General features: G+C 40.5%; 1 protein-coding gene across 8 annotated transcripts in view; it reads left to right on the top strand.

Moving 5' to 3' along the window:
* Fhit (fragile histidine triad diadenosine triphosphatase) overlaps positions 1-26,067 on the top strand; it is a 1,519,265-nt gene that overhangs the window by 639,285 nt on the left and 853,913 nt on the right. The window contains exon 1 of one of the 8 annotated variants that reach the window (XM_021182255.1): positions 16,931-17,014. The exons of the other annotated variants lie outside the window; for them this stretch is intronic. The gene's annotated coding sequence lies outside the window, so the exon portion shown is untranslated. Of the gene's footprint in view, positions 1-16,930; positions 17,015-26,067 lie in introns of those variants that run through there. 8 annotated transcript variants of the gene reach the window in all.

Here is a 26,067-nt window from a genome sequence, read left to right as displayed (position 1 = left end):
GGCTAATATCCACTTATCAGTAAGTGCATATCTAATGACTTCTTCTGTGATTGGGTTAGCTCACTAAAGATGATCTCTTCCAGATACATCCATTTGTCCAAGAATTTCATAAATTCATTGTTTTTAATAGCTGAGTAGTACTCCATTGTGTAAATGTACCACATTTTCTGTATCCATTCCTCTGTTGAGAGGCAACTAGGTTCTTTCCAGCTTCTGGCTATTATAAATAAGGCTGCTATGAACATAGTGGAGCATGTGTCCTTCTTAGCAGTTGGAACATCTTCTGGTTATATGCCCAAGAGAGGTATTTCGAGATCCTCCGGTAGTACTATGTACAATTTTCTGAGGAACCACTAGACTAATTTCCAGAGTGATTGCACAATCTTGCAATCCCACCAACAGTGGAGGAGTGTTTCTCTTTCTCCACATCCTCACCAGCATCTGCTGTCACCTGAGTTTTTGATCTTAGCCATTCTGATTGGTGTGAGGTGGAATCTCAAGGTTGTTTTGATTTGCATTTCCCTGATGATTAAGGATGTTGAACATTTTATTTTTTTCAGGTGCTTCTCAGTCATTCAATATTCCTCATTTGAGAATTCTTTGTTTAACTCTGAACCCCATTTTTTAATGGGATTATTTGAATTTCTGGAATTCAGCTTCTGGAGCTCTTTGTATATATTGGATATTAGTCCCCAATCAGATTTACAATTGGTAAAGATCCTTTCCCAATCTGTTGGTGTCCTTTTTGTCTTATTGACAGTGTCTTTTGCCTTACAGAAGCTTTGCGATTTTATGAGGTCCTATTTGTCAATACTTGATCTTACAGCATAAGCCATTGCTGTTCTGTTTAGGAATTTGTCCCCTGTGCCCATATCTTTGAGGCTTTCCCCCACTTTCTTCTCTATTAATTTCAGTATATCTCATTTTATGTGGAGGTCTTTGATCCACTTAGACTTGAGCTGTGTACAAAGCAATAAGAATGGACCAATTTGCATTATTCTACATGATAACTGCCAGTTGTGCCAGCACCATTTGATGAAAATGTGGTCTTTTTTCCACTGGATGGTTTTAGCTCCCTGGTCAAAGATCAAGTGACCATAGGTGTGTGTGTCCATTTCTGGGTCGTCAATTCTATTCCACTGATCTACCTGTCTGTCATTGTACCAGTACCATGCAGGGTTTTTTCACAATTACTCTGTAGTACAGCTTAATGGCAGGCACAGTGATTCTACCAGAGGTTCTTTTATTGTTGAGAATAGTTTTTGCTATCCTAGCTTTTTTATTATTTCAGATGAATTTGCAAATTGCCATTTCTATCTCAGTGAAGAATTGAGTTGGAATTTTGATGGGATTGCATTGAATCTGTAGATTGCTTTTGGCAGTATAGCCATTTTTACTATATTAATCCTCCCAATCCATGAGCATGAGAGATCTTCTCATCTTCTGAAATCTTCAATTTCTTTCTTTAGGGAGTTGAAGTTCTTATCATACAGATCTTTTAGTTCCTTAGAGTCACACCAAAGTATTTTATATTATTTGTGACTGTTGTGAAGGGTGTTGTTTCCCTAATTTCTTTCTCAGTCCATTTATCATTTGTGTAGAGAAAGGCCATTGATTTGTTTGAGTTAATTTTATATCCAGATACTGCATTGAAGCTGTTTATCAGTTTTCGGAGTTCTCTGGTGGAATTTTTGGCGTCACTTACACATACTATCCTATCATCTGCAATTAGTGATTTTTTGACTTCTTATTTTCCAATTTGAATCCCCTTGATCTCCTTTTGTTGTCAAATTGCTCTGGCTAGGACTTCAAGTACTATATTGAATAGGTATGGGGAAAGTGGGCAGCCTTGTCTAGTCCCTGATTTTAGTGGGATTGTTTCAAGTTTCTCTCCATTTAGTTTGATTGGGGTTATGGTTTGCTGTATATTGCTTTTATTATGTTTAGATATGGGCCTTGAATTCCTGATCTTTCCAAGACTTTTATCGTGAAGGGGTGTTGGATTTTGTCAAATGCTTTCTCAGCATCTAAGGAGGATCATGTGGTTTTTGTCTTTGAGTTTGTTTATATAATGGATTATGTTGATGGATTTCTGTATATTAAACCATCTCTGCATCCATGGGATGAAGCGTACTTGGTCATGATGGATGATTGTTTTGATGTGTTCTTGGATTCGGATGGTGAGGATTTTATTGAGTATTTTTGCATCGATATTCATAAGGGAAATTGGTATGAAGTTCTCTATCTTTGTTGGATCTTTGTGTGGTTTAGGTATCAGAGTATTTTGGGCTTCATAAAATGAATTTGGTAGAGTATCTTCTGTTTCAATTTTGTGAAATAGTTTGAGAAGAGTTGGAATTAGGTCTTCTTTGAAGGTCTGATAGATCTCTGCACTAAACCCATCTGGTCCTGGGCTTTTTTTGGTTGGGAGACTATTGATGACTTCTTCTATTTCTTTAGGGGAAATGGGGCTGTTTAGATTGTTAATCTGATCCTGATTAACTTTGGTACCTGGTATCTGCATAGGAAGTTGTCCATTTCATCCAGGTTTTCTACTTTGTTGAGTATTGTCTTTTGTAGTAGGATCTGATGGTGTTTTGGATTTCCTCATGTTCTGTTGTTATGTCTCCTTTTACATTTTTGATTTTGTTAATTATGATACTGTCCCNGTGCCCNCTAGTTAGTCTGGCTAAGNGTTTATCTATCTTGTTGATTTTCTCAAAGAACCANNTCCTGNTTTGGTTNATTCTTTGAATAGGTCTTTTTGTTTCCACTTGGTTGATTTCATCCCTGAGTTGGATTATTTTCTGGAATCTACTCTTCTTGGGTGAATTTGCTTCCTCTAGTTCTAGAGCTTCTAGGTGTGCTTTCAGGCTGCTAGTGTATGCTCTACCTAGTTTCTTTTTGGAGGCCTTCAGGGCTATGAGTTTTCCTCTTAGGACTGCCTCCATTGTGCCTCATAACTTTGGGTATGTTGTGGCTACATTTTCATTAAACTCTAAAAAGTCTTTAATTTCTTTCTTTATTTCATCCTTTACCAAGGAATCAGAGTAGAGTGTTGTTCAGTTTCAACGTGAATGTTGGCTTTCTATTATTTATGTTGTTAGTGAAGATCAGCATTAGTCCATGGTGATCAGATAGGATGCATGGGATAATTTCAATATTTTTGTATCTGCAGAGGCCTGTTTTGTGACCAATTATATGGTCAATTTTGGAGGAGGTACCATGTGAAGCTGAGAAGAAGGAATATCCTTTTGTTTTAGGTTAAAATGTAGATATCTATTAAATCCATTTGTTTCATAACTTCTGTTAGTTTCACTATGTCCCTGTTGAGTTTCTGTTTCCACGATCTGTCCATTGGTGATAGTGGGGTGTTGAAATCTCCCACTATTATTGTGTGAGGTGCAATGTGTGCTTTGAGCTTTACTAAAGTGTCTTTAATGAATGTGGCTGCTCTTGCATTTGGAGCATAGATATTCAGAATTGAGAGTTCCTCTTGGAGGATTTTACCTTTGATGAGTATGAAGTGACCCTCCTTGTCTTTTTTGATAACTTTGTGTTGGAAGTCGATTTTATTCGATATTAGAATTGCTACTCCAGCTTGTTTCTTCAGACCATTTCCTTGGAAAATTGTTTTCCAGCCTTTCACTCTGAGGTAGTGTCTGTCCTTTTCCCTGAGGTGGGTTTCATTTAAGTAGCAAAATGTTGGGTGCTGTTTGTGTAGCCAGTCTATTAGTCTATGTCTTTTTATTGGGGAATTGAGTCCATTGACGTTAAGAGAAATTAAAGAAAAGGAATTGTTGCTTCCTGTTATTTTTGTTGTTAAAGTTGGGATTCTGTGCTTGCCGTTATCTTCTTTTATGTTTGTTGAAGGATTACTTTCTTGCTTTTTCTAGGGTGTAGTTTCTGTCTTTGTGTTGGTGGTTGGTGTTTTCCCTTTATTATCTTTTGAAGGGTTGGATTCGTGGAAAGATATTGTGTGGATTTTGTTTTATCATGGAATACTTTGGTTTCTCCATCTATGGTAATTGAGAGTTTTGCTGGATATAGTAACCTGGGCTGGCATTTGTGTTCTCTTAGGGTCTGTATAACATCTGTCCAGGATCTAATTGCTTTCATAGTCTCTGGTGAGAATTTTCGTGTAATTCTAATAGGCTTGCCTTTTTATGTTACTTGACCTTTTTCCCTTACTGCTTTTAATATTCTATCTTTATTTATTGCATTTGTTGTTTTGATTATTTTGTGTCAGGAGGAATTTCTTTTCTGGTCTAGTCTATTTGGAGTTCTGTAGGCTTCTTGTATGTTCATGGGCATCTCTTTAGGTTTGGGAAGTTTTCTTCTATAATTTTGTTGAAGATATTTGCTGTCCCTTTAAGTTGAAAATCTTCTTTGTCATCTACTCCTATTATCCGTAGGTTTGGTCTTCTCATTGTGTCCTGGATTTCCTGGATGCTTTGAGTTAGGATCTTTTTGCATTTTCCATTTTCTTTGATTGTTGTGCTCATGTTCTCTATGGAATCTTCTGCACCTGAGATTCTCTCTTCCATCTCTTGTATTCTGTTGCTGATGCTGGCATCGGTGGTTCCAGATTTCTTTCCTAGGTTTTCTATCTCCAGCGTTGTTTCATTTTGGGTTTTCTTTATTTTTTCTACTTCCCTTTTTAGGTCTTGGATGATTTTGTTCAATTCCATCACCTGTTTGGTTGTGTTTTCCTGTAGCTCTTTAAGGACTTCTACCTCTTTAGCAGTGTTCTGTATTTCTTTAAGTGAATTATTAAAGCCCTTCTTGATGTCCCTACCAACATCATGAGATATGATTTTAAATCCGAGTCTTGCTTTTCAGTGTGTCTGGTTATTCAAGATGGCTGAGGTTGGAGTGCTGCGTTCTGATAATGTTGAGTGGTCTTGGTTTCTGTTAGTAAGATTCTTACATTTGCCTTTCACCATCTGGTAATCTCTGGAGTTAGTTGTTATAGTTGTCTCTGGTTGGAACTTGTTCCTCCTGTGATTCTGTTAGCCTCTGTCAGCAGACCTGGGAGTCTAGCTCTCTCCTGAGTCTCAGTGGTCAGAGTACTCTCTGCAGTCAAGCTCTCCTCTTGCAGGGAAGGTGCACAGATATCTGGCATTCAGACCTGTCTCCTGGCTGAAGATTAAGGCCCGAAACAAGACCTGTCCCAAAGATGTGTTCCCTCTGCAGTCTGCACGCTCACCTTCACAGACTGGCCTCTGAGGGACAGGGGACACAAGATGGCTCTCTCACCTGCTCTGGTGGTCAGAGCCCTCCTAGGCAGACACCTCTCCTCTGGCAGGGAAGATGCCGGGATATCTGGAACCCCAAATGAGGTCTGTCCCAGAAGCTGTGTCACTTCTGCAGTCTGCTCGCCTACCCTTCACAGTCTGTGAGTTGACCTTTTTAGCCTGGTCTCTGAGAGATCAAGACCCAAGATGGCTCCCTCACCTGCTCAAAAGATTTCTCCAGGTCGACACCTCTCCTCTGGTGGTGAAGGTGCCCAGATGTCTGGAGCCTGATACGGGAACTGTCCCAGAGGTTGTGTTGCTTCTGTCTGTCCCAGAAGCTGTGTTGCTTCTGTAATCCGCACTCTTACGTGCGCAGACAAGTCTCTGAGGGATCTGGGGCCCAAGATGGCTCCCTTGCCTGCTCTGGCTGAGCCCTCCCAAGGATGCTATTTTCTAATTCCATCCATTTGCCTAAGAATTTCATGAATTCATCGTTTTTAATTGCTGAGTAGTACTCCATTGTGTAAATGTACCACATTTTCTGTATCCATTCCTCTGTTGATTGACACCTGGGGTCTTTCCAACTTTGGGCTATTATAAATAAGGCTGATAAGAACATAGCAGGCAGGCATGTGTTCTTATTACATATTGGAGTGTCTTCTGGGTATATGCCCAGTAGTGAAATAGTTGGGTCCTCAGGTAGTACTATGTTCAGTTTTCTGAGGAACCACCAAACTGATTTCCAGAGTGGTTGTCCCAGCTTGCCATCCAGCAGCAATGGAGGAGTGTTCCTCTTTCTCCACATCCTTGGCAGCATCTGCTGTCACCTGAGTTTTTGATCTTAGTCATTCTGACTAGTGTGAGGTGGAATCTTAGGGTTATTTTTATTTGCATTTCCCTGATGACTAAGGATTTTGAACATTATTTTAGCTGTTTCTCAGCCATTAGAGTTTCCTCAATTGAGAATTCTTTGTTTAGCTCTGTACCCCATTTTTAATAGGGTTATTTGGTTCTTTGAAGTCTAACTTCTTGAGTTCTGTGTATGTATTGGATATGAGCCCTCTATCAGATGTGAGATTGTTAAAGATCTTTTCCCAATCTCTTGGTTGCCCTTTTCTCCTATTGACAGTGTCCTTGGACTTACAGACACAATTCAATTTTATGAGGTCCCGTTTGTCAATTCTTGATCTTAGAATATACTATTGGTGTTCTGTTCTGGAAATTTTCCCCTGTTCCCGTGTGCTCCAGACTCTTTCCCACTTTCTTTCTATTAGTTTCAGTGTATCATGTTTAAGTGGAGTTCCTTGATCCATTTAGACTTGAGCTTTGTACAAGGAAATAAGAATGGATGGATTTGCATTTTTCTACATGCTAACTACCAGTTGAACCAGCACCATTCGTTGAAAATACTGTCTTTTATACACTGGATGGCTAATGGGGAGAGAAATCGCGACCCGCCAGAGTTCCAGTTCTCTGGGCAGATGGACACGGGAGGACTGCACACGTTTTCCACATGAACAGGGTGGGCATCTGGCTGTATTAAGCCACTGACCCCACATGGCGGGTGGTGGACAAGGGGCAGCCCCAGGTACCAGGTTCTCACTTTCCAGGCATCCATCACTGGATATGGAAACAGAATAGGGGTCCCAGGGTGGTACTCGGCCCTGGAGATGAAGGGAAGAAAGGGCAGGGGGAGAGGGGGCACTGGATAGTTTCAAGGCAGGCAAGAGTCCTTAGGTCTGTGGCTGGAGCATAGGAAAGCCTTCTGGCGGGAGGTTAGACGAGTCTTTTTAGGAGAATGCCTATTCCATCATTCAAGCACTGTGGGCCTTCATGATCAGAGATAGTCTATGGTTTTAGAGCTTTATTGTAGAAAGGCAGGAGAAAGAGAGAAGGTAGAAAGAGAGAGGGAGAGGCCTCATTTGGCCACATGGAAAGAAAGGAAGAAAAGTGAGAGAGAGGGAAGGAAAGCTAGAGAGTAAGAGAGGTAAAAGCTTAGAGAGAGCAAGGTGGGGCCAAGCAGCCTCTCTTTTACTGAGCTGGGCTATCTTGCTGTTGTTAGGTAACTGTGGGGAGGAGTCTAACCAGAATACCAGAAGCTGGGGACATTGTCTACATGACTGATAAACACATGCCTCTCCTGTGGGGGCTGCAGGGAAGGTAACTTCGAGGGGTCCAAGAGACTTGATCAAAAGCCTTCTGTCCCATATAGGTGGAAATTACCACCCAACAGGTACCACCGGGGTTCAAGACCTAAGCTCGACTGGAGACCAGGCTGTCTGTGCATAGCCCATTGCCCCACAAAAGATCATGTGATCATAGGGGTGTGGGTTCATTTCTGGGTCTTCAATTATATTATATTTATCTACCGGCCTGTCACTGTACCAATACCAGGCAGTTTTTATCACGATTGCTCTGTAGTACAGCTTGAGGTCAGCGGTTGTGATTCCCCCAGAAGTTCTTTCATTGTTGAGAATAGTTTTCATTTGATATCATGAATTTTTAGTTATTCCAATTGAATTTGCAAATTGCTTTTTCTATATCTTTTTGTTTTAGGATAAAATGTTCTGTAGATATCTGTTAAATCCATTTGTTTCATAAAGTCTGTTAGTTTCACTGTGTTTCTGTTTCCAGGATCTGTCCAGTGGTGAGAGTGAGGTGTTAAAGTCTCCCAGTATTATTATGTGAGGTGCAATGTTTGCTTTTAGCTTTAGCAAAGTTTCTTTTATCAGTGTGGGTGCCCTTTCATTTGGAGCATATCTATGTTCAGAATTGAGAGTTCATCTTGGTAGATTTTACCTTTGATGCTTGTTTTTTGGACCATTTGCTTGGGAAATTATTTTCCAGACTTGTACTCTAAGGTAGTGTCTGTCTTTTTCACTGAGGTGGGTTTCCTGTATGCAGCAAAGTGGTGAATCTTGTTTATGCATCCAGTCTTTTAGTCCATGTCTTTTTGTTGGGGGAATTGAGTCCATTGCTATTAAGAGATGTTAATGAAAAGTGATTGTGGCTTCCTGTTATTTTTATTGTTAGAAGTGGAGTTATGTTTATGTGGCTACCTTCATTTTGGTTTATTAAAAGTAGATTATTTTCTTGCTATTTCTAGGGAGCAGTTTCCCTCCCTGTTTTGGTTTTTATTTATTATCCTTTGAAGGGCTGGATTTGTATGAAGATATTGTATAAATTTCATTTTGTCATGGAATACCTGGGTTTCTCCATCTATGGTAATTGAGAGTTTTTTTGGGTATAGTAGCCTGGGCTGGTATTTGTGTTCTCTTAGGATCTGTATGACATCTGCCCAGGATCTTCTGGCTTTCATGGTCTCTGGTGAGGAGTCTGTGTAATTCTGATTTGTCTGCCTTTGTATGTTACTTGTCCTTTTTCCCTTACTACTTTTCATATTCTTTGTTTTGTGCATTTGGTGTTTTGATTATTGTGTGACAGAAGGAATACTTTTTCTGGTGCTATCTATTTGGAGTTCTGTAGGTTTCTTGTATGTTCATGGGCATCTCTTTCTTTATGTTAGGGAAGTTTTCTTCTACAATTTTGTTGATGATATTTACTGGCCCTTTAGCTTGGGGATATTCACTGTCTTCTATAACTGTTATCCTTAGGTTTGGTCTTCTCATTGTGTCCTGGTTTTACTGGGTGTTTTGGTTTAGGAGCTTTGTGTGTATTATACATTTTCTTTGACTGCTTTGTCAATGTTTTCTATGCTATCTTCTGCACCTGAGATTCTCTCTTCTATCTCTTTTTTTCTGTTGGTGATGCTCGCATCTTTATCTCCTTACCTTCAAACAGTTTTAAAAAATAATTTCTCTCTCTCTCCTTTTCCTTTTCCTTTTCCTCTTCCTCTTCCTCTTCCTCTCTCTCTCTCTCTCTCTCTCTCTCTCTCTCTCTCTCTTTCCGTGTGTGTGTGTGTGTGTGTGTGTGTTTGATATGTGCACATGTATGTACAGGTTGACATGTGTATGTAGATGCATGTGCCTATACTTGAAGGATAGAAAATGGCATCTGGTGTGGCTTTTATTCCCTTAATACAGTGTCTTTCACTTTACCAGACACTAACCAGTTCAGCTAGTCTTGTCAGCTATTATGTTCCCTGGCTTTGTCTGTCTCTATCCCAGTACTGGGTTTATAGCCTCGTACAGCCTATTTACTTGGGTGCTATGGAATTGAACTCAGGTTCTTATGCATGCACAGCAAGGACTCTTACCTTCTGAGATATCTTCTCTGGCCTGAGCAGTTTCTTTTATAAACAAGGTTTATGGTGTTTGGAGGCAAAATTGTGATTTAGATAACCACTGATTCTACTACACAGCACTTTGCAAAAACTGACTGAAAACCAAAAACAAATCACAACATACCTTTCCATTTTCAATAGTTTTCCATTTTTATACTCTTTCAATGGTTCTCCTGTGAAACTTTGAATTTTAAAGCTGAAATAAGCCTCAATGTAGCATATGGCCTAACTTCCATTTGCTGGGAAGGGAGAGATAGAAAAAGATATGGTCTACCTAGAGAAGAAATCAAAACTCCATCCCAATACCTCTAAATTTTATCTGAGGCATTGTATCTCCTGTTGAAAAGGGCTGTTAGACATTTTCTGAGTCATTACTCAAATGACTCATGCTCCATTTAATTTGGTAGAAATACATGGAATGGGATCCAGATCCAACCTACAGAGTAAGTAACTAGCCAGGATGTCTTGTGTTTCCTACCTAGGCTGTTAATTTTGCTACACATCCTAAGATGTCAGTGTTCTGGTGAAGTGTCCAGTTAACATTATAATGCCTCTTCCTTGTCTCAGAAAGATACATCAAGACATTCTTTTTCAATGAGAAATAAAAGAATGTCTTCACACACTTTAAATTTATCCTAAACCATAGTACTAGCTTAGCTAATATAACATACACTATCAATTTTGTGTGTGTATACATATACAAGTTTGTGTATATGAATGAATATGTGTGAATACATTTATGTTTACCTATGTGTAAGTCTGTATATGTATGCTTATATGTATGGATACATTTATATGTATGTATGTATATATGATGTATATGTATATGCATGTGTATGTGTATATGTACACAGGAATTTTGCTTTATCAAACTGTAAGCATTGGCTTCAACAGTTTCCAAGAAAGATCAGTTCTTCCCTTGGGCATTAACTTAGTCAGGAAGTTTCATATACATATATGCTCTCCCCTTTGCTATAAGAGACAAGTTTAAAGAAAACTACAGATTCATAAAAGGCAAACTAAGAAGCTCTGTGTCTTAGATACTGTTCTATTGCTATGATGAAACAAAACAATTAAAGCAACAGAAAGCAACAGTGTTAGAAGGACCATTATGGCTTCCAGCTTTGACCAGTAAGCATGACACTGAAGTAGTAGCTGAGAGCTTATATCTAATCCACAGGCCAGGAGGGGAAAGTAAGAAGAGATGGAGGGAAAGAGGGAAGGATGGTAGAAGAGAGAGAGCAGAAGCTAGCTATCTGGCAATGTCTTGGGCTTTTGAAACCTCAAAGCCCATGACATACCTCCTCCACACCCAATTCTTCCCAAACAGTTAATCAACTGTAAGTCTGACATTCAAATGAGAGCCTGTGGGGGGGCATTCTTATTCAAACTACCATACTATGTTAGTCTGTCTTGATATGATATTGAATTTTATATCATATGTTTACTTTCTTTCACTTGAGAACTTAATATATTTACTTGTAGTTAGTTTCATGTCAAAGGAAATATTGTCAAGATAAAAAAAAAAAAGCCTAGGATATTTTTCCTATGAATTAGCTCTTCCAAGTAGTGAAAATGAAAGTTAGAAGCATATCTTTTTAAGTGCATGCACACACATAAATTTCTAATGACTCTCTTTAGTTGTCACAGTGTATAACAAATATTTCATTATTTTAGAATATTGGCATGCAAATCAATAAGACCCACTTTCCTTTGGTGTCAGCTGTTGTACTTTATATTAATTTTTGAGCTTGTCCTTTCTTGTTCTTAATGCCCATCTCATGAAAAAAAAATGTATTCTAGCTAGGCATGGTAGAAAACACTAAGGATCCAGCACTTGGGAAACTGAGGTATAAGATCCTGGAGTTTGAGTACAGTCTCTGATATAGAGCAAGACTGCCTCAAACAAACATGATTTCCTCATACAATAAATTGTTTGATTCCCAGCAAGCAAAAATACAGAGACAGGGGCTGTCAAAATGGCACAGAGGGAAAGAATTTTTGCTGTACAAGTATGAGGACTGACTTTGAATTCACAGTACTCACATAAAAAGCCATGGTCCACACATACCTGTAACCCCAGACAAGCAGCTTGCTGGGGATGCCTTCCAAGTTTTACACATATGCACACACGCACATGCCCACATAAATCTTTTAAGATGAAGGTTTGTCTGTTGCTCCATGTTTAAACTATGGGCTAAATAACAAAGGGCAGATAATACAAACACTTGTCAACTAAATGCTTTAATAGAAAAGTGGTCCTCTGTGCCTTTCTGTGTGTTTCAATGTCTGCTCCCTGTGCTGGCATCCCATAATAAAGTTGGCAGATAGGTTGGTCCCTTTCCATCTTTTCCCCTGCAGTGCCTCCAGCTGAGCTAGAGCATGCTGTGAGTTAAGCATGCGTAGTCTTAGGTCTTTGGGAGTTTAAAGTGATCCTTTCACCTGTGCAGAGCTCACTATGAAGCCCGACTCACCTGGAAGCACTGAGGTCACTGAATTCTTGCTGGCCAATATTGGGAAGCAAGAAGGGAAGATTGAAGTGTGTTTTCATAGCAGCTAATGAGGCGTCTAATGAGTCAAATGTCGCTCTGCAGCTCACCTCATTAAGACAGCATCTTGTTTTAGTAAATGTCCTGGAGTGGCTGGACAATTTTATATATATACACACACATATATACACACACATATACATAGTCATTTAATTAAAATAACTGATATGATTGCCAAACAAAATCAAATATTCAAGGAACTCTCTTAGCATTGGTGTCTTCTAAGTGTGCAAATAAATGCCCTAGGAATAGCATGAGTGAGGTAGACTATGCTTCTCTCTCTCTCTCTTTTTTTTTGTACAAATCCAATTTTTGAATAATTTGAAAGCAGATTCTGCCATCAAATTAAATGCCCCATTGACTCCATTTTCACCAAGAGACTTATTACCAACTCTTCTATTTGGTATACTTTCAATAAACATACTTCTGCTGCTTTCAGCTGAGTATTTCTGTGTTAGATATTTATTGGGCAGTCATTAAGTTCTAAATTGTTCCTTTTATTTTTGACCCACAACAGAGCATGGGGCAAAAATTTGTCTGGATGTAAATTAAGGAGACAAGTACTTGGGTGTATTCTAAACACCTGAGTAGCCTGTATACTTGAATTTAAACTCCTGAATAAATGTATCTCTTGCATTTAAACTGTGAGAGTTTGTTTCCTAACTTGGCTCAGTAGTCAGAACCTTGTGCCAAACTCTGTGTTTCTAATAAGGTAACAACCAATTTGTAATTGTTGAGTGAGAGAATAAATCAGTAAAATAGTTGATCTTTGGGCCAATATTTTTCCTCTTACTATTTCCTTTTCTTCTTCTTTACTTTTGAAAGACAGTATAGACCTCTATTTTAAGATAAGGAACTACAATTTGGGTATGCAGCTATCTCTGTCACTATATTAAAAACACTGTGTGTGTGTGTGGGGGTGTGTGGGTGTGTGTGGGTGTATGTGTGTGTTTCTATCCATCCATATATGGATAAAGATATGTAATTAGTCCCAGAAGCTATGGGAAATAAGAACTATATAGGCTTTTTTTTTTCAAACTCTCCAAGCTGCCTGGTAAATGTGTATTAATAGAATAAGCTCCAGAGGGATGGGTTTTCACCAGCCATCATCTCTGTCCATAGAAAGCCTTTTCCCATTACTTTTCTATTTTAAGTCTAGCCCCTTGCCCCAGCTGATTGAACCTTTCTGAAATGTGCCAGGCAGAGGCTCTCACCTCTCCTCTCAGCTTGCAAATAATAACGTCTTCACATTTTCATGGCCTTTTCTGAAATAGAGACCTTTCATTTATATTTCGCCCACAATGGAAATAAATTGATTACCGTCACCACCTGTTTGGCCACAGACTTTTTGAAAGTCTCTTTTTCGATGAGGGAAAAGAACAGCTTGTCCCAGATTTCTTTATGCTCCAAGGACTTGGGGCAAAGGAATTGTTTCATCATTACATGTTATTGAATCCTAAAGAATTTCCATCTTTCTTTTCTTCCCCGTTTGCTTATGTTTTTCCCTGGAGCCCTCCCAGGCACTGGACCCTTGGAGATTAGTAATCACTGTGCCCTCCTAGAGACACTTCCTCATTGTTTCTCATAGTTCTCTCACATTTCCCATCTCCCTCCCCAGCCCCCATCTTTCTTTGCCTTCGGAAAATTTCTGTACCTTACCTTCTACTTCTTATATAAGTTTAAATTTTAGTTTTACCTATTATATTCTTTTGAAATTTTAATTAAATTTGTTCCTTAACCGCTCCATTCATGTATAAACTGTGCTCTGATTACTGTAACTTCCCACCTTCTCTAATCTTCCTTTCTGTCTATGACACTGACCTCTATTCAGCCCCCTGTACCACCGTCATGTCCTTTTTGTCACCCTTTGTTTTTGAAATCCTCTGAAGTTAACAATGATCTGCCATGTGACTATGGGTTTGCAACTATCAAAAGGATGGTAGGCTCCTCAGAGGATCTATAACTGCAGACAGGAACTTTGGGTCTGGCAGAATCCATCAGTAGTCCATAGTTGAGCACAGAGGGGTAATACAGACCCTGTTTTGTGATAGATAAACAACCTGTTTCCAAATAATCAGTCCAGTATCTAAGAACAACCATGTACAAGTTCCCTTCTGATATATGTTATTTCCCTGAAGCCAGTTGCTCTCTAATGATACTACTTTTCCTTTGTGTTGTCATCTTCCTACCTTTTTTATTCTTTCAAATGGAAATCTTTCTTGACTAAAATAAGTACTCTATCTCGGGTAAGGCTAATTCTACATTCCCCCATAGAGTCGTCTCGCTACTGGTTCCAGCCCCTGTAGCCTTCCTAGACATCATAACAAGTGGCCATTGCTTGGGCACCTCTTTCTGATGTTTATTGGTTAAAAGAAAAAAAAAAAGCGAGTCTGCTGTTTGTTATTAAAAGATCTTGGCAGCTGGACCTCAGCCCACACCTCAGATTCCCGATGTCAGCATGTGCTACACCTAGACATGACGATGCCTAGAACATTCTCCTTGCTGGTCTATGTCAGTGTATACACATGACCCATAGTCACTGCCTAACTAGCCTGCTGTCTACTGGCTCCAGCAATTCCTATAGAGCTTTCTCTCTTCTTACTCTAACACCTATCGCTCACTGCCATTTCTAATATACTAAGATGTAAATTGCTTGGCAGAATGAGTTCCCCCATTTGTCCTCTCATTTCTTTGTTCTTAATTCAAATGATCATCTTGGAGCTATCATGATGGCAAGGAGACAGGTAGGTCTCCCTATCCTCAGGAAGTTTATAGTCCACTGTTGACACAAACACATGAATACGGGGAACACAGGGTGAAGAGGAAGGAAGAACACAGACAGAGACACAAGGTATTACCTGAGAGGAGGCAGTCTGAGGTGGAAGGAATGAAAAGAACTGAGCAAAGTCACTCTTAGTATGGATCATCAGTAAAGCTTTGCTTTAAGCCCAGGATTGGGATGTTGTGGTTTGAGTCTGCAGCCCCACATACTTACTGAAGCCCCTGGATTCAAAGAGGATCCTGGCGTGGTCCACTAAACTGCTGTCCAAGCCTGGGCTCTTCTCAGTTCTTACATTGCCATCTTCCCAAGTCTGTGGTGTATCTCTTGCAAATCTCACCTAGCCTGTATTGTTCTCTAAATTCTAATAAAGTTGTTCTCAAGCTTCCCTTTGAGTTCATCTCTAACTTCTCTTATTAATGGGCTTTGACTGAAAAGAACTTCAGCCTCCGTAATAACAAGCTTAAGCTTGTATCATCTAAATGTCACACATGGCAACTGGGCTTGTTCCACTGCAGGTTGTCAGCCATAGTTGAAGAAGATGAGCTAGAGCATGGATAAGCTCTGTGATCTCCTCCTAGTACTCCCCAGCCATAAGGACTAGGGAGACCAAAGCAGATCATTGTAATGAAAATGCACAGGCAGCTAAATGGCAAAAGGAGAGGTGGCTTCAGAGGAAGAGTGGAAAACCCAGGGTGCAAGGGAAGCCATTCTTAACCTTTGTCCAGTATCAGTAAAAAAAATAAAATAAAAGATAGTAATTTACACTTTTCTGAGTCATAGAAAGCAGCCCAGTGATGCCATGTGCCCTCTCTCCACAAGGGCAGCAGTGTCCCCTCAGTAGGAACAATTTCTAGGAAGGACAGGCACAGTGTCTCACTGATGGGGTAATTATCCCTCTAGTCTCCTTTAGGATAGTCTGGAAGGTTGGGTTTCTCTACCGAAAGCTAGCGAAAGAACTTAGAACAAAGATACCATCACCTTTCCATGTGATACTGTGAATTCCAAAGCTGATTTTTACCTGTCTTGTGTTACCTGGAAACTGGAGATTGGAAGCGGTGTCTAAAGCTTTAGTTCTCCCAAATCTACCATACAAACCTTTTAGTCACAGTAGTTTTTCTGGGCCCTGCTGCAAATCAGTGAGGGCAAGCTAGAGTAGTGAAGAACCAGCCTGTTTCCATATATGTCTTAAAAGCCATCTTATATTAAAGAAAACTAGGTTTATTCCTGTTTATGATTTAAACTTATGTCTCAAGAATTGGGGCCGTGCCTGACCTGTACCCTTAACTACAAATGGTTCTGTTCTCTGTGTTTCAGGAATGGCAGCCATACATATCTTTGTTTCAGAAGTTGTTTATTATAAACTACCTTTGTTCAAAAGGGTTGCTATAGCTACCTTGTCATGACCACTTTGTAATGCCCGAGTTGCCCCCATGGCTTTCTTTTAGGAGGCACTACCTTGTTCTGCGTAGGTTCTGCTCATGGAACCTAGCCTATTTTGCCTGCCAAATTCCCCATTTTGGAACCCCCCTACCTGTGATCTATAAAAGCCATGTGTGTCTTCCTCACTTCTCACTTCCAATTCTGATCTATTTAACCCTGGCTTAGGGGGAGGCAGCCTGTACACATGAACCAAAAAGCTTGCTTTAATACATTCCTTGCTTTAGTCAATTTGGCCATGATGATTTGGGTCTGTGGTAGAGATGTAGGGGAGGGAAAGGCAGAGCTAAAGATTTCTGAGCTCAATCAAAAGCTTAAGTTGCTGAAGTCATTTCTCTTGCTGGTTTGCACACCAGAGGCAAAGTGCCTCAGGAGACAACTGAAGAGCAGGAAGAGGCTCTCTCTCTCTCTCTCTCTCTCTCTCTCTCTCTCTCTCTNTGTGTGTGTGTGTGTGTGTGTGTGTGTGTAGATCCTTAACCTCCTCATTCAGCTTGCTCCTTCCTGCTTAGCCTCATTGTTTAGTTAGGACATGTGCACACATGTGGATTACCAGGAAATGTGAACCTCTGCCTTTATCTCTAGAGAAAGGTCAGAATCCTCCGCGAGAGCGGTTTCGCCCCGCCCCCCCACCCTTCACGCCAGCCTTTAACTGCAGCTGCAGCTGATCTTTGATCTCACTTCCTGAGAGTCACGGCAGAGGGCTGCCTACCAGTGGTATCTGCTTCCTCCTCTTCCTGTGGATCAGTCCTCTGCTTGGAAAACACAGGTACCCCTAATTCCTAAAGTACAAAAGTCCACTCTGGAGGCTGCTGGGATGGACAGCAGTGTTGGAGGCAGACCTTTTCTGCAGTTATAATTCTCCTTTCCCTGCTCGTGCTGGGGCTTTGTTCCGGCTCTAGAGACAGAAAAGCACACGTGCTCCTCAGCAGAAATTCAAACCGCAAAGATGCATACTACTGCAGAGGAAGCCAAACCCCAGGGTGGCATGGCCACAGATGTTCCTGGGACTTCCCCTGGTGGTTTCCCAGTGAAATGTGGCCACATCCTGACTTAGGTTTCTGTTATCAGTGTTGAACCAGTGGAGGTACAGCTCTACACTGTCACCTTCAACAGCCTTAAGAATTTACTCTGTCTCTTAGGGACCTCACCTCAGACCCAATCAGAATTTGTTGCTTCTACATGGAAAAAGTTTTAGGACTAGCCAGGATGGGAAGAAGTTGATGATTGCATTAAAGATGTTTTCATATACCACTTTTGTGGCTCAAAATTATGTCTGAGGAGATCACTTAGAAACCTTTTCTTTCTTTCTTTCTTTCTTTTTTTATTAGGTATTTATTTCATTTACATTTCCAATGCTATCCCAAAAGTCCCCCACATGCTCTCTCCCCACTCCTCCCTCCCACTTTTTGGCCCTGGCGTTCCCCTATACTGAGGCATATAAAGTTTGCACGACCAATGGGCCTCTCTTCCCACTGATGGCCGACTAGGCCATCTTATGATACATATGCAGCTAGAGTCAAGAGCTCCGGGGGTATTGAAGGCTGGAGAGATGACTTAGTGCTAAGCAGCTTTTAGTACTGCTTTTAGATCTGAGTTTACTCGCCTTCTCTTCCATCAGTGGAATGATGACCACTGAGCTCTAGCTCCGGACAATCCAGTGTCCTCTTCTGGCCTCCAGGGGCGCAGTCATGCACTCACATGCACACACTCACACACACTTAAGTATTTTGTAATAATTAAGGAACACTTTTCTCTCTGTCTTGATGAGTGTGATTGGAGGGCGGCCCTGGAAGTGTATTTGTTATCTGTGCTTATGCTAGAGAAGGCAAGAGTGCAGTAGCACCCGAGGGCTTTAGTACAGCCCTTCTCCTGTTTAGCAGGTTCTGGTGAGGTTCCTAGGAAATTGCAGGTTTACAGCTGGGGGGTTGGGGGGGAGCCTTTAGGCAGCAGATAATTATGCTGGAATTCTTGCTTCTCTGCTGGGAAAGGCTTCAAGATTCTTTTCTCAAGGCCCCATAAGTTTAACTGTCTTTATCCTCCCTTCTCTGTCATTCAAGAGCTCTGTGCAAATGAGTTACCCCACAACCCCCACCCCACCCCGAGTGCAGCCTCATGTGAGCTAAAGTGGGCAAGGGTGCTGAAGAATTTCCACCTTGTCCTTGAGTAGATTCTGCTCTGAGTCTGAGAGCCTCGCACTCAGGAACTTTGGAACTTGATAAATTCATTTCACTTCGGGGACATCATATAGTCACAAATAGGAGAATCGAAGCTACCTTGTATCGATGTCACAAGAATGAAATGAAATGCTAGTTGAGCATCCATCAACCATGCTGCTCCCTTAGAAGCAATTTCATGGTGGTATTTAAAGAACACTGCTGACTACCTGGCTGTGCTTGCCTATCCAAGAACCCATTTCCTTACAGACCTAGGAAACAGCCAGCATTAGGCTCTTTCTGCAATAGGTTATGTCAGGGACTTTTCACCTGGATAAGACAGATGCTAAGGATCGTCCCTTATCTCACTTCAAAGATACTGTCTTTTCCATCCATGGGTTGCTAGGCTTTGGTGTATGTTCTAGGACATAAAGGGCAAGAGTGGTGTATAAAGGAGGGAAGAAGCCACAAGGGACAAAAGAGACAACTGATGAAGTTCGTAGTTAGTTGGCAGGACAGCATGGAGGTTGTGGATGTGGGATTTTTTTTTTTTTGACAGTATTGACTGTTGATTTTACTTATCAAGTTTCTCTTCTATATTTTATTTATCATATGTATTATAACTATAAAGTCCCTATGTTATTTATAGACTTGCCTACAGGCTAGTGTGCAATGGGTATATTCAATAAAGAGAAAAGGTATTACTTATAAAATACAAAGTGAATCTAGCCTGAAATTTTTGTTTAGAGTAATTAAAATAAAAAGATGACTCTGTGTGTGTGTGTGTGTGTGTGTCTGTGTGTGTGTGTGTGTGTGTGTGTGTGTGCAGAAGGAGACTACTTCAGAGTGCTTTGAAATTGGAGATTTTTTTTGCATATATTTTTTGGAAATTGTTAGCCTATTTAATAGTGGTGATTGTGTTGTTTTTTGCTTTTGATTCCAAATGATTATTTAAAAAAAACAAAATAACAACAGAAGAACCTATGCACCATAAACTAAAAAAGAGACTTGCAAGTCATATTGAGTATTCAGCAGAAAGTAATCACTTGATTTCCTCTGTCCAAACAATTCTTTGGTTAAGGACCTAACTACAACCCTCCAGTACCCACATTAAAAAGCCCAATGTAGTGTCATACAATTTAAAATCTTAGTGCTGTGGAGGTAGAGACCTGGATTCCTAGCCATCTGACCAAGCCTACTCATCAAACCCCATGCTGGTCAGAGACCTTGTACTTGTACTTGTACGGGATGCTAAGAAAAGAGAGTTCTTTCTCTAATGGTCTTTATGTGGGGTTCTAGGTAACTTGCTTTCTGATCTTTTCTGCATTTTGTATGTTTTTTTTAAACCCTCTCCTTTCAGCCCAGCATACTTAATAGTCTTGTGTATTGTGTAACTATATGACTCCATTGTAATTATAATTGTCTTTTTTTTTCAAGCCATAAGCTTTCTCTATTCCATCTAAAGCCTGCTTTTCTTTCCTTTCCACCCCCAGGACTCTACACTAGCAGAAATGCCACTGTCCTTTGTTCTTCATCTTGAACATACCCCAGGGGATAACTTGGACGATCTGCTTTTTACTCTGAGTATATGCAAATTCCAGCATACTGTAAAAATTTCCCACATTCTCCTCAAAAGCCTAAGGACTTCTGCATAATCTGTTCCTTAAAAGAAAATTAATTGATATTAATTAATCTTTCTTCCCTGGATGACATTTTTTTCTTGATCTCTATGTTGGTAATACATCATTCAGTGTTCTTAATAACAGCTTGTGGTCCTGCCACTTATTCACTGGAGTTATTAACTTCCCATACTGCTTCTGCTCAGGATGTACCTTCCCGAGAAAAATTGCTGGTCTTGCCTGCCAGTCTTCTGTAAGCTACAGCAGCCATTAAGCATCCTGAGCTCTTTGGAATGAGTGCTCCCTTTTCTTTCTTCTTGGTTGACAGTAATTGTGAATTCACTGTGGTTGGGTCCAAGAAATATTTGTCAAAACAAGCACAAGGATGTTGATCAAGTAGGTTGAGGGTTTTTGTTGTTTTGTTTTTTTATGTAGGTGTTACTTCTGGTCTCAAAGAGTTGTCACTGTGCTGAGTGAAGCTCAGCTGTGAAGGCTGTCCTGCCTAGTGAGTGCTTTGGTGGAGAGTGTTGCAAATCATTAACTAACACTGCAGTGCGTAAGACTCTCAGTGGGAAGAGACACCACAAAGGAACCATACATCACTAGCCTCTGGAAGACCAGCCAGGAGCTTTTGACACCAACAAGCTTGGAAACTACTGGAATCATTATTTCTCACCTCTTCTAGTCTCTCCTCACCAGCACTCCTGTACGCATCTTAGATGCTCAGAGTATTCCATTCTTGAATATGTGGTCACGGTGAGAACTTGATCATTTTCACCCAGATTGGACAAGTTGCAGCACCATTCTGTAGGATGTCCTTCTCTTTCTCTTCAATAGCGTTTTCCCTGAAACCACTTGAGGGTTATTATAACATAGATGCATCTTCATGTTGGGCAATTTCCATATCTTTATTTCTATTTGTTTCCCATCCAGTGCTTGGAGCATTGCTCCCAAAACTCACTTGACCCTTGAGGTCACCTATGGAGCTTCACAAGTTCCAGGCACCCGTGGCTCAGCAGCAGACTCTGATGTAATTGATGAGAGGCATAGATGAGAGTTCACTCTGAAATTCTCAAAGAAGATCACAGGCAACAATGAAAATATCTAAAATCAGTTGAGGTGATGGCTACACAACTGTCTAAATATATTAAAATCCCTTGCAATCATGCATGCTCCTGACCTGATAATATGCCAATTACATGTCAATAAGGTGTTTCATTTTAAGACAAATAGGCTGGTCCTGCTGCTGTATGCCTATATTTCTAGCCCAGCTTAGGCTGCATAGAGATACCCAATGTACAAACAAAACTTCCCAAAGAACTAAATTGGAAAGCATTTCAACCAGCAAATAGGGACACCAGGAGCTAGAAACCTACTTTAATCTTCAAACATTAAGACAATCCTAGAGATTCATTGTGTTACAGACATGCTCTTGGAAAAGGAGTGATGCTTCTTGCTTTTCCCTCTCCCCCCACTTACCTTCATCTTCTGATTTCTCACCCCCCCTCTCCTCTTCCCTTCTTCCTCTTTCTCATTCCCTCCCTCCCTCCTTCCCTCTCTTCATTTGGAAGCAGAGTTGGAGTTTATTAAACAAATGTTTTAATACAGGCTTAAACATGGGTGTTTAGATAGATAGATAAATAGATAATAGATAGATGATTGATAGATAGATGATAGATAATATTTAAAAGAAAGGAAGGAAAGGAATTAAGAAAGACCCCAGAGAATACCCTAAGTGGGCAGGGCTCCTCAAAACCAATTGCAGGATTTTCCTTCTGTCTTCCCAGAGTCTCATTATGTCATATTAGGTAAACAGTGAATCCAATTTGTAAAATAATTGGCCTTGGAATAATATTCTCCTTAGGGAATAAAATCCCAGTCTTTCCTTAGATGCGGGCAGGGATTGGATTAGTTTTCTTACGTGACTGTGACATTCCCAGCAGCCTATAGAAAGAGAGAAATGCTGCTGCCAACATTATGCATTCTAAGGCAGCTCACTGTTCTCTATCCTGGAACCTAAAAATAAAATTCTATTTAAAGAAATATTGCCTGAAATTCTACCTTGCCCTTTGTCAACTTTCTGCTGAATTTGGTAGGAAATATACACAAAAATAGTTCAGCTATAATAGGAGACACATTTGGGTTTCAGCCCCAGAACAAATAGGGAGCAAGTGGTGCTGAGGAAGGCCTGGCTTTACCTGCCATGGGAGATATAGAACAAAACAGATATTTGAAAGGAAAGAATGGATCTCGGTCATGAGGAGTTTTCTGAAAGTGTCCTCAAGGTGACTGGAGTAGCATGGTGACTCGTCCAAGGATGCTTCATCCCAGGTATAGAGATGGTGGCTGCTGAGCTCAGAAGAGCTTCTCCTCCTGTGAGTGAAGACCAAGGTCAAAATGAGGAGCACGACTTAACAGCTGAAGAGGAACTCTTTAGAAGTGGCCCCTCTAGAGACTTAAGTTCGCTTCCAGGGACAAGTTTTTTAGTTCTCTTCGCTTCAGGAGATAGGTGGTGCTGTTTAAGTGTTGAGAAGGCTGATGGTGCCCTCCCTGTAGGTACTACCTGTGACTACATAGCTTGGAAACTCAAGGTTCTAATTTTTAAGCCAGGGATTTCTGATTTGTCATAGAACTTCAGCTACTGTTCATTTTGTTTTAACAATAGCATTATATTCTCTCATTCTTCCAGCAATGTTGTATGGCTCTGATAGCTTTCTTACTAGGAAAAAGCAGATAAGAATTTGATGGCGAGGAAGAGAGAAGTAGGAATGAGGCATTACATTGTAACTGTCAGCTCAAAGAGATGTGTGGTTTAGAGACTCTCTCATTTTTCAAATGGGATTAGAGCAGGTCCAAGTGGACCATGGGGCCTAGAAGTTGCTTGGTTCTTTGAATCCCCCATTTCCCAACTGCTACTCCGTAATTCTACCAGTTAGTAAGTCTTACTGATTCTTCTAAAATGTGACCATATCTTACTCTGCTTACTGCTACTTCACTGAACCAAGTCCTTTCCATTCATCTCTGCCTCCTCTCTGTACTCTCTTGACTAGTGTTTCTTGCAATGTTGCTTGGCTATGTAGTTCATTCTGTTTGCAGTATGGAGAGTCTTCTCTACAAATTTCATATTACCTCTTGCTAGATGCCCTCTTAAAGGATCCCACTTACATTTAAACGAAATTTAAATGATGTAGCCCCTTATTTCTGTGTGTTTTATTCCTAGTTTAACGTGGACCAAGTTTTCTTTTAAAAGATCTAGAAGAGCCTCCCCTTAAAGCAACCCTTTCCCTTGATCCTTGGTTCTCACAATTCTCAAACAGTGATGCAAACACAAGAATGAATGGGTGGTATGTGCAACTGCTTGTAATAGCCAAGATCTCTACTTTACCAAAGTCTTAAGAAATAAATGATTTCCCTAAGGATCAAGTTGTTCCAGATTCTGATCAAGTAAGTCTGTAGGGAGTTGAAAGTTTATATTCCTCTCATCTGAGTAGTAAGACTGCTTTGTCTCGTATTGAGCTCTCTTGCTCCGGTAACTCTCTTACCCTTTTAACTGATGTTGTAGGTGACTCTTGAAACCTAGGATTGGAAGACAAACAGGGCACCCTAACTAACCTACCCTGCATGGCTTGCTTCCTAACTAGCTGTGGTTTCTAACAAGACTCATTGTCTAAGGAGCCTCCCCTGGCAATCTGTCACCGTGCCATGCTCAAGTGCACTATACCATTATTTTATTGGCCCAGATTGCCTAACTGTCTGAACATTGTGTTTTCCAGCTTGTTTCCCTTTTTCTTTTGGATCAGAGAATGGAGGCTAATTTTCTCAGGCTTTCTCTTCATCACTGTGAAGGGCAATATTTAAACGGGGTCATTATCAAATGCAGTGACAGGGCATAGTTATTGCAAGTGGGGCCCGTTTCTTTCATTGTGTATCCAGCACCTGACAAAAGGCTGGTTCGTGGTAGTGTTAAGTAGTCAATGAGCACTTGAACTGAACTCACAGATGACCGTGCTAGAATAAACACACGTTCCTCAGTTTCTAATAATCAAAGGGTTGATCTTACTATATCTCCAAATGATTGGAACGACTTTTCTACTTTTTCTGTACATTAATAAAATTATTTTTCAGATTCATGTATTCTAGGTAATAGGAAGTAGAATGCATGTGATATTAGTCATCAATAGCAGTCCTTAGCTTTCCCCCCTTAGCTAGAGGCTGTTAAGGATAGCACCATTTGGTCAGAGAGCATTGTTCACTGACATACCCAAGCACCGGAGCTGGCATTATTGCAAAAGAAGAAGCCAACATTCTCATTTTTTTTTCAAATGGTATCAGAACCACAAGTTTCAGTCCCTGAACTGTCTTTTTAAGTCACCGTGGATAATGGCCTGGATTTTTCCTGCAGAAGAGAACTATTCACCTGCACTCTGTCCAGATGGGTATTGCAGATTTGGTCATTTCAACACCCTTGATAGAAGGTGATTTTTTTTTCCCTTCTCATCTGAGACTGCAGAAAAAAATGACTCAAACAGTCTTTGACTATCTTATATTCTCTCAATAGCAACTTACAGCCACTGTGCTTTTGTAACTTGGCTGTAACTGCCTTAATCATGGAAGGCAAACGAGGGGTGGGCACACTCATTCTGTTGATAAGAATTTGTCTTTGAGTTAGAGAGATGACTCAGCGGGTAAAGCATTAGTAACAGATTTGAACTGGATCCTCTTAATGAGTTCTAGATCAGGGAGAAACCCTGTCTCAATAAGTAAGTAAGTGAGTAAGTAAACAAATGAATAAATTGATAGCTATGTGGTAGCTGAGGAGAATCAAAAATTATCCTGTCTTCCATATACTTATATACATCTATACACACTTGTGCACACAGACACAGCACATACACTCATTCACAGATACACACACACACACACACACACACACACACACACAGAGACACAGACAGAGTCTATCTGTGGTCCAGATACTTCAAATGAGTAGCTACAAAAAAACTTGGCTTGGGTCTTTCTACTTCTTTACCTCAATGAAGACCTCAGATCCACTTTCCCACTGTAACTTATCCATTAGGTTAAATATAACATAGCTTGATTCTTTCTTTGGAGAAAGAGTGGAGCCTTAAGTGGATCATCCTGTGGATTGTAACAGTAGGCCCTTACTGGTGCTTTCAATAGATCTTAAGTACTAGCAACAGGGACAAGGAATGAATTCGCTCTGCCTTTAACTGATGCTCATTGGCCCTGTTGCTAGTGGCTTTGGATATGAAGGCAGTTGACAGTCTTATTTTTTCTTTAGTAAAGGAACTCTCTCTCAATTACATCTGTGGCACCGTTTTGCCATCTTCCCTATATCTGTGCCTTGACACATCACATGCTACATCGGGATGGATGTCCCTCTACCCTGCCTGGAGACAATGTGTCACTACTAGCTGAGGCCCACATGCTCATGATGGAAAGCTCATAACCTAAAGTTAAAAAAAGGGTCTCCTTTCTCTCTTTCTATTTTACATTTCTTCCAATTCTTAACTGAGAAACAAACTCTTGCTGTCAACCCGAGTTCCCAAGGGGGAAGTAATAGGAAAATCCACTTGGTTCCTGATTCAAGTTTATATTTACCTGTAGCTTTGTGAAGGTGAATGGGAACCACTCATAGAGGTGGTTTTGCCTTCCATACGCTGCTTAGGTCAGAGTTCATGGGGAGGCTGGTAAGGAACCTGGACTTAAGCCTCCCTTTCCTACCTCAAAGGAGATCACCATCTATAAGATGTGGAGAAATAAATGTATACTTATGCATGTATGCAGGCTGTGTAATTGGGAGATGGGGGATAGAATGGCAGCATCCACTCCTCTACTCCTCTATGTGCATGCTAATTGGTTCAGGTCTCATTATTGTGGGTAAGACCTCAATCTTGTATAACAAGTTGTATTGCTAGTCATGGTGAGGGAAGACAATGACTCCAAATGGAAACTATAGTTGTTGATACATTAGCTTGCTTACACACTTACAATTATGCAGTTTCTCCAGACAGTGGTGGCATGTA

Source organism: Mus caroli, chromosome 14 (assembly GCF_900094665.2).
Source record: "Mus caroli chromosome 14, CAROLI_EIJ_v1.1, whole genome shotgun sequence".
NCBI classification, from domain to species: Eukaryota; Metazoa; Chordata; class Mammalia; order Rodentia; family Muridae; genus Mus; species Mus caroli.
This window is presented reverse-complemented; position numbering and strand designations above follow the sequence as displayed.